Here is a 9,154-nt window from a genome sequence, read left to right as displayed (position 1 = left end):
TGACTTTATTTACCACTAGTACAACTGCACAAAATCTAGTTCCAAACCCTATGCAGCTCAATGGCTTGTTCTTATCTCTCAAATAGGCATAATTCTTGGAAATTCTTTTCCATTTCACATGATGACGGCAATCATATCTCCTGTCACGAGACATACACAAATTGGCATGTCCAATAAATGTAATTGTGTCCTTTCAAGCTTTAATTCACAAGAATCTGAATACTCCTTTTTATTTTTCTGTGTTGATTGTTAACTTTTCTAGAAGCTTATTTTCCGTTTCGTCTTAGACATGCATTGCTTTTTGGACGCCATTTTTAAAAATTCTATAATCAACAGTTTGATCATGCAGACACTTTGCATGAAAAAACAGGTGCAGTTTCAAGCATCTGGGGTGCTGCTGTAAAGTTAGTCTGGTTCCCTGACTAATTTCATTAATTCTAAAATGAAACCCAGATCCAAATAAAACACGGATGAACCAATTATCCGGATTTTTCGGCATTGATAATTTTTCCATCATTTTTGCTAGTATGCCATAAGTCCATATTTTAAGGGTAATTTTCATAACACTTAACGGCAAAATCGTATGAGTTGGCAGGTCTGAGATATGACTGGAAATGCCCATCATTTAAGGGTTATGTATTTTCAAGACAATAAGTCTACTTGTTGTCAACTGATCATTAATTTTGTTAAAGAAGTATAATATTGTTGGATGATTTGTAATAAAAGTTTTAAAAAAATTATAAATAGTTTGATACAAAGTTAATAAAGGAATAGAGGATAATTCTATCATACCTACCATATTTCTGGAGGGGGGGGGCACTCAACCACAAAGACATTAAAAAATATAAAGTTTCTGTCTTTAAAATCCATTGGACATTGGTTTATTTTCTTAATAAGACGAAGTCTTTTCTGTGTATGTGTTGGGGGGGGGGTTGCTTGGTTGGTTGGTTGATAGTTATGCAGATGTCATTTGTATTCATCTTGGCAGTCACTTCAGACTGGAGGGTACTGTTGTTCAAAATTCACCAAAGCCTTATTGACTATTTCTCAGCATAGAAAATTATATTTCTGCATCAGCAATGCTGTGAGGGAGTGTGTGGTGCTACTATGAAGATGGGTGTTTTAACTACAAAATGATTCATGTCAATTGTTATGCACATTTAATTTGTATTATTTGTTGGTTTCTCTTAATGTTATATATAACTGTAATTTGTAACCTACCTTAGTTCAAAATCAAGATCACTGTGTACCCGAGGGACATTGATTTTGTAACAACATAATACATAATACACAGCTAATATTTCTCTGAGTATAGATTAAATATTAGCATCATTATCAATGGAGGTAAACATGTTTATCTTAATCAGTCTAGGACACTTGAATTCCCCCATGGAAAAACCTGGTGTAACTGATGTTCACTGATTTCTTTATTATAATATTAATAATATTAGTAATAGTTCTTATCTTGCTGACAAATAAAAATGTTCTAGAAATGAACTTTTGACCCTCCCCCTTGTTCTGCTAGCGTGTTTTAGCTTTTTATATAATATTGTTTACTTGAGAAATTACTCATTCTTGCTTTAACATCTTGATGCATAATCAGTCATATTGCTCCGTTCAGGTTTTCATTTGAATGGAATTATTCAAATTAATATTGACTGGAATTACAGAGTGCTCAATAATATTCTTGGACTGGGACATTAATTTATAGTTACAGTTAATTTAAACAAGAGCATTTTTGGATAATATTACTGTGATGCAATTAGTACATCATCACACTCCAGGCCATTGGCACATTACCACATTCAAGACTATAGGAACAGTAACACATTCAATATTGGAACTTATTTGGAATACCACTTAAATTTAATTAGAACATTATACATTTGGACTTGTGATAGAGTTTTGGGGGGGGTATAATTCACAATAATGTAAGTTCTTTTTAAATTTTCACTTTATATTTTTGTGAAATAAATTATTTGTTGAATTTTACAAAACTTGTTGGTTTTCACTCTTTTCTGTTACTTAGTTTAAGACACTCGAGTTATAACACAATACAGTGTTCCAGAGTGTGCAAAATATAAAATGCTCCCCCTTGCTGCTGCATTTTACGACAAACTCCATCCAAGAGATGAAGTTAATTTAGCTCATTTTGCAGATGGTTCATAGTTTCCTATACCGTAATTGCATTTCTAAATTTTGCCTTAAACAAAGAATCACACTTCTACACTATTCCAACAACCAAAATAATTATGTTTTGCATTCAATATATGGAGTAAAATCCAATTTCAGAGAAATGTTGCCATTTATCACAAACTTATCAATAATCTTTAATAATGTTTTCTTTAATTACTAAATATTATATCTTATTTGAAGCTTTTTAAAAAATTAAATTTCACAAATATCTGGCTGCCATGTCATCATTCTTTAATCTGTGAAATATACTTGGAACTTGCAAAGGAAAGCATAAACAAATAAGTCAAGGTACATTTCATATCTACAACTAACAAATTTATGGCATACAACTTACAACAAATTTATAATAAATTAACTATAGTGCAAGTAACTGGTTTTGTATTACAACTGATGCTGATTCTCTAGACTACAAAAAGCTCCATCGACATCAAAAGTACAGTGGATTCTGATTAAGTGGGACACATCGGGACAAGAACACTTTGACCTAATTAAGTGGCTGCCTCAATTATGCAAAGGAGTTAAAAGGTACACATACAGAATACAAACTAAAAAAGGTATAAAACACAACACAAGACAAACTACTGTTTACTGAGCAACAAAAATACTGCAAATGAATTCTGAAACAAATGATACAGATCAGAGAAAAAATTTCTAAAACAATTCCAATTTAATCTATGCATCAAGCATGCATGAAGTTTCTAACAGCTAATGGTGTTGGAGGAATTTATTGAGTGTACCCTGCCGCATTCTCTTGATTGACAGCAACTGTGAACAAAATCAGCGTAGGCATCTAGTGCAGATAAAGGACTGCCTTCATTGCCTTCCTGCATGAAGTAGCATCATAATCCAGCTAATCTGTTCAACATCTTCATCCTCACAATCTTCATTTTTACTGTAGCATTGAAGACTATTGTCAATGCATGCAAACTCTTCATAGTTTCTGAAGTGTTGCACTTTCAAAATGGTGCTATTTTCACTATCTGTCAATTCTGAATGGTCTTGTTGCATATTTCTTGCCAACTATCAGCGACAAACGGTACTGCTTGTAAAAGGTTAACCCTTGCACTGCCTTCCTTGGCTGTTGAAGATGATGTCAGTAGATTTTTTCTTAATTGCTTCACAAATTGTTTTTTATTCCCATGTCCGATGGCTGCTTCAAGGATGTGGTGTTGGGAGGCAGAAATTCCAAACAGATGTTTTTCAAACAATCAAAAGTTTCATGTCCCAACTCATTAGCCAGTTCTTAAAAAATTTCACAAGTCATCCATGCATTTCTGTTAGCAAGGTACAGAACTGGTAAACTGTCCATTCTAAGCTCCTTAAAGGATCGAGGCTTAGCACTTTTCCCAATAACCAAAAGCTTCTTTTGATCAGTTCCTGACATGTTGGAACAGTATAACACAGTTATGTAATCCATTGCTTTCTCTGAACCCAACATTGTTGTGTGTTTGTAGCTCAGGAACTGTTAGGTGTGGCACGATAAAACAGGCCTGTTTTATCAGCAATGTAGATGTCACCTGCACACAATTTCTGAAGCAAGTTGGACAATTCTGTGGACTTCTATTGTTCAGTACTTACAGCATCAGCACTGTCCTTCTCGCTGTGTGCTTTCTTGAATTTAATGTCATGCCTACATTTCTATCAAGACATCTAACCCTCTGTTGCTTTAAAATTCTTGTGGTCCAGCTTTTTAGCTAAATCCTATGACTTACTTTTCAGCATTGGACCATGACATGCACACCTCATCCAGTTACAAAAGAGAACCATTGACTGAGGGCCTCCTCAATGTCTGGACGCTTGCCTTCACACTTCCATTTCTGGGATGTTCCCTGCTGTTCTTCATGTAATGCCCATTCCACTCCTCATAATTTATCTTCCTGCTGTATCACATGAGCGTTTGTAGATTTCGGCAATCCTTTTATCTCCTCCACCCCACAATGACTGATATTAGGCAGCTGGCTTTTTATCTGGTTGAGTAAGGCAACTCTGTTAGCTAGTGTCAAATCTCTCCATGGCATCTTGACAGGGGTCTGAAATTATACAAGTAAAAGCGAGTGAGTGAGTTAGCCCACACGCCATGTACCTGTAGTCTGTGGACCACGCTGAGCCATTTCTGGAGAGGACAGGGTCATTGTTCAGTCAACCTTGTCCCATGGGCCAGGCCAATGACTCTTCCTGTAGCTGTAGTGCTCTACAGACCATGTCACACATTGTAAACAACTGTTGTTGTTGTAGGGTTTAAAGCCATTTTGCAGCACAAGATAGGCTGTACATGGCAGCCAGTATAACTGCTGGAGGAAAAACCCTGGAAAACCCTGGGAAGAACCACTAACCAATGAGGCAGGCTTTCTCACGTACCCACGTTAGCTGAGCCCGAGATTCTAACCCATGCAGACAGAGGTGAGATGGAAGTGATCCGAAATGGTGAGCGCTTGAAACCACTCTGGGCTCTGTGAACAACTGTCCACTGACAATATTTCCTGGTGGACGCAGGCTCTGCACCTTGCTGATGATGACACTGTTAAATGGCTGGGCATGCACTGCATATGATAGATAAATAAATAAATAAATAAAGGCTTTGAACACAGCTCTGGGGATGGAGATGGTCCAATTTTTTTACTCTTCCATCAGCTACACGGGATAGTGAGATGTGGGGACTCTAATGGAAGGGAAACTGCTGCTTCTGGAAATTCATTAGAGTCAACCAGAACTGAAATGGCATTGCCATCTTGGCCATGATCTCATGGTGAGAAGGTACTACTTCTTTCTGGAACAATTACAATAGTTTCTTTGACATCCCTTAACCACTCATGGATGTCAGTGGGACTAACCCCTCAATCTACTGGAGATGATCTAGGAGGAGAATGGTGGGCTGTTGCCTTTCATTGGATAAAGTTGGAGGGAACAGTGAAGGCCTACAGCCTACCTCATCCCACATACCTTGAAACATGGATGAGACAGCCATGTCATGGGAAGAAACATAGATTTGCTACAGAATAGTGGGGGACAGAAATCTAGTTGGGATTAAATGGGAACATTGGGAAGGGTTGGTATGTTGATTCTGTCTACTTCCCTAGATGGCAAGCAAAGCTGAACTGCCAATTCCCACAAATTAAGCAGGGACACTGGGGGGATGGGGGGGGGGGCCTTGACCCGATCCCTATCTGTAGACTGTCAATCAAAACTTTGTGTCTGGGCAACTGTTGCCAGGAGCCCAGAGACCAATGAGGACAATCTGATGGAATCTGTTCAGAGAAACAGTCGCATCAAATCTGTTACAGTGAAAGTGCTGCTCTCTTCCCTAACCCCTGACTTCAGGAAGGTTGTTTTGTTGTTGTTTTGGATTTCATGCCTTTATTCAACACAAGACAGGATATACATGGCAGCCAGTATGACTAGTGGAGGAAGAACCCAGGACCTTCAGAAGGTAAAACTTGCTCTTTTCAGGCACTTTGCCTCCCTTGCAAGGGGTTAAGAATCTCACGCTCACAGGAGTTGACAGCATTTGTTTGAGTGTCGACGATCTCGAGCCGTAAGGTGATTTCCAAACCAAACAAAGTGCTCTTGATCCCTTGCTTACTAAAGGTATTAACTTTCCTAAAACAGAATCTGACAAAGACCCCACCCTGGAATAGAGGGGGAGGGTCATAATGAGATGGAGAAGGAAGGGCACTCTTTTGATTTTAATTGTAAGTGAAGTGACTTCTGAAGCATGTCCCACTCTGCATATTCACACAGACAACAGAGAATACGACAGTTTATGCATGTACACTCAGCACACAGTAAACGTGGTTTTAGTGTTACACTTCAAAAACACAGTAAAAGTGGGGTTAGTGTCCCAGTGATCAGTGTTGAAACTATTTCTGATTATCTTGAGCAATAATAAGATTTTCAAATTAGTTCCTGTCGTACACTTCCTTGATGTCAGAATGGCACCATTTTCACTTCAGACATCATTAAAAACCTTTGGTGAAAACCTCATATCATAACAATCTTCAGTTCAGGGGCAGTAACGAAAACAAGATTTTTTTAAAGACAGATGCATGACTAGCACCATTACTATTTAGGACCAACAAGGTATCATAAGAAGTCTTTTGCTGAAAACCCCATGCTGATACAGCCATCTATTTAAGATGGCTAGAGATATCTTTAGGACATAACTTTCCATTCAGAAGTAGCAATAAAAAGATTTTCAAGATGGCTGCTTAAGCAGCCATAATAGATGACAGACCAGCACCATTTTCATTCAAGACCAACTGGACATCATGAAAATCTTTTAGTGATGGGGCTACAGGTGGCTGAGTGGTCTAAGATGCTTGCCTTTACTGATAACTGGCCTCTGTCCACATGGGTTTGTGTCTGTCTCAGCTAATATGAATATGTGAGAAAGCTAGTAGCTTGCTAAGCGGTTCTTCCTCCAAATGTGCTGGCCACCATAATACCCTATATCATGTGCTGAAAAAAGGTGTTAAACCCATAACAATCAACAACCAACTTTTAGTGAAAACTTCATGTTGATATGACCATGCAATAACAATTTTCAAGATGGCTGCCTGGTGGCAAATTTGGACATCAGATTGGCACCATTTTCAATTATGCTTTTTTTGTTCCAGACCAACTAGACATCATAAGAAGTCTTTTGTGAAACCCCATGTTGACATGGCAATCCATTCTAGAGAAATAGTAATGGGTGCCATGGTGACCATATTGGATGTCACATAGGCACAATTTTCATTTAATACCAACTAAAGATCACATATCTTTGAGTTGTTGTAGGGTTTAACGTCATTTTTCAACACAAGATAGGCTATACATGGCAGCCAGTATAAATGGTGGAGGATGAACCTGGGAAAACCCTGGAATAAAACCACCAACTCACGAGAAACTACTGGCAAGCTTTCTCACATACCCACATTGGCCGAATCCGAGACTCTAACCCATACAGAGGTGAGATGGCAGTGATCCGTAATGGTGAGCACTTTAGACCACTTGGCCACTTGCCCCCCATATCTTATAGTGAAAACCCAATGTTGATATGACTATCCATTTAGGAGTAAAAACAAGATTTTCAAGATGGCCACTGTGGCATCCATATTTACTTTGAGAGGTTGAGAGGTTCCTTTTCTACTTAAATGAATTCTGTCTCTGTGGTAGAGGCTTAGGTTGACATGCTGGTTCTGAAGAAAGAAATATGAGTATTGTAGAATGTACTGTAGGTGGAAGTCTTCACATAGGTTCATTAGCAATATGATCCAGACAAATAAAATTCACTCACTTTGGTAAATTACACCATAGTCACTGCTGATGACATTGACATTGCAAATGTTTTCAATGATTTTTTCAAAAACATTACCACAAAGTTAAAAGAACCAGTGACAGAAAACTACTTTAATGAACTGAAAAAGTTCTGCAGCAGCAAAATCTCTAAGGAGATATGTTTCTCTATCTCACCAGTAACAAACAACTTTGTGAAAATATGTCTCAGTGAACTTGATACCAAGAAAGCTACAGGACTTGATCAGATTGGTCCACAACTCATTAAATCTTCTGCCTCTGCTATTTTAGATAGCATAACATTCATAATTAATTTAAGTATTGCAACATCATTGTACCCAAAATATGGAAAACTGCAAAAGTAACTCCTATCCATAAATCTGGTTCTAAAGATGATGCTGATAACTACCAGCCAATCTCAATACTACCAAACTTCTCAAAATTGATTGCAAAACATGTCCATGACTCATTCATGTCATATTTAACCAAGCACTTGCTGTTATACCCTAATCAATCAGGCTTTAGACAGGAACATTCATGTGAGACTGCCTTGATCTCCCTAACTGATAAATGGCTTCAAGCACTTGACCAAGGCAGAATAATATGACCTGTATTTGAAGATTTCACGAAAGCTTTTGACATGGTGGATCATGAAATCCTTTTGAAGAAACTGAAAATTTACCAATGTGATGAAAGCACAGTTAGATGGTTTACTTCTTACTTAAGTGAGAGAACACAACATGTTTATATGAATAATGTTCTGTCTGAACCTAGAACAATTAGATATGGAGTATCACAAGGCTCAATTCTAGGTCCATTACTATTTATTTTATTTATTAATGACTTACCACTTTTACTAAGGGACTCAACATCATCTACAGATCTCTATGCAGATGACACAACATTGTCACACATCCAAAACACAAAGCATGAACTCAAAATTTCTTTACAGAATGCCCTAAACAAACTGGGCAACTGGTGCACATACAATGGCATGGTGGTAAATACTGGTAAAACTAAAATATTAATTATCTCAACACAGCAAAAAAGGACAAATCTTGATAGTGATGAACTATATCTGACATGGAAGGATACAAATTTGCAAATAGTCTGTCATGATAGACTACTTGGTGTTTTGGTTGTTGCTGTTGTTGTTGTAGGATTTAACGCCATTTTTCAGCACAAGATAGGCTATACATGGCGGCCAGTATTAATCGTGGAGGAAGAACCCAGAAAACCCCTGGAAAGAACCACCGACCCACAAGAAGCTACTGGCAAGCTTTCTCAGATGGTGTTTTGGTAGATAATAACCTATCATGGACTGAACATATCAAATATATCAGTACAAAAGTCAATTCAAGTTTATGGCTTTTCAGTAGGATAAGACATTTTCTCCCTGAAAGGCACAGAAGACTATTTTATAATAGTTACATACAACCCTATTTAGAATACTGTAATAAAGTATGGGGTAATTCAAACGATAAAAACAAAGGAAAGCTGGCATATCTTCAAAAAAGAGCATTTGGGCTAATATCAATCCAGAAAGAAAGCAAGGAAAATTTAGCTGATAAGTTTAAAATATTACCTATGAAAGACCGAATCCTTTTGAGAAAAGCCAAATTAATGTACAGGATATCCAATAATAGTGCTCCTGAATATTTACAATCACTATTCCAGTATAGGC

General features: G+C 37.5%; 1 protein-coding gene across 1 annotated transcript in view; it reads right to left on the bottom strand.

Annotated features, from left to right (window-relative positions):
- Positions 1-9,154, bottom strand: part of LOC149785850 (C-Maf-inducing protein-like) — a 225,754-nt gene that overhangs the window by 16,283 nt on the left and 200,317 nt on the right. The window lies entirely within an intron of this gene.

The sequence above is a fragment of the Sinohyriopsis cumingii genome, chromosome 13 (assembly GCF_028554795.1).
Source record: "Sinohyriopsis cumingii isolate HCF-2022 chromosome 13, ASM2855479v2, whole genome shotgun sequence".
NCBI classification, from domain to species: Eukaryota; Metazoa; Mollusca; class Bivalvia; order Unionida; family Unionidae; genus Sinohyriopsis; species Sinohyriopsis cumingii.
This window is presented reverse-complemented; position numbering and strand designations above follow the sequence as displayed.